The following is an 879-nucleotide window of genomic DNA, read 5'->3' as shown; positions in this document are numbered from 1 at the left end:
TATATATATATATATATATATAAAGTTATTATGAGACTGCTGAAAATGCCTTACTTAAATGGTCAAAATATCCCATTTTTAGATATTTCAGGTCAACTAACGGTCAAATTTGGACCTTAGGTGCAAATTTTTCGAAGGTTTGAGGCCTCTATTGACAAAAACTTGAAGGTCAGATAAAGTTTGCGTAAAAAATGAAAGGTTATGGACAGTTGCTACAATTTTCCCTAATTTAAATGGAAGGAGTAACATAATAAATTCGATGTTCCTCTTATATACAAAAGGCTAAACGCAAAAAAGTCAAGATCATCCAGCTTGACTCAGCATGTGAATTCCGAATATTTAAAAACGTGATTAGTGGTGGAAATCAGAATTTTCACGTGGAATGAGGCCACTAAAAATATTTTAAGAGGTTAAAATATTTTAAAATTTTTATGTGGGGAGCGCTCATCCCCTGTCCTCTTGTGGGCTCCGCCATTGCACCAAACATTGGAGCTTAACATGGTGTCCACTTCAACGTGACAAAAAGGTGTACGAGCCAACCGTACGTTGTAATACCCTAAAACTCCATATACAGGAAAAAAATATAGAAACCTTACGGACCCTCTAATGGGATGAATTAAAATATTGTAAAAAATAACTCACTCACCTCTGTATGTGTGTATTCTGTACCAGTTCTGTACAAAAATGTTTTGTATGTGTAGACTAACTCTTATCTGTGGGATATGCGTGAAGTTTTGAGGCAATTAGTATATTTAGTATTTAAGGATATAAGTACACATATTTAAAAACGTGCATTTTTCTAAGAAAGTGATGAATTTAGTGGAGACCAGAGGCATTCTTGAGCACGAATTGAATTTAAAAAAAGTCACGAAAAAGCGG

The sequence above is a fragment of the Olea europaea genome, chromosome 1 (assembly GCF_002742605.1).
Source record: "Olea europaea var. sylvestris chromosome 1, O_europaea_v1, whole genome shotgun sequence".
In the NCBI taxonomy this organism is placed as follows: domain Eukaryota; kingdom Viridiplantae; phylum Streptophyta; class Magnoliopsida; order Lamiales; family Oleaceae; genus Olea; species Olea europaea.
Note: the sequence above shows the minus strand (reverse complement) of the source record.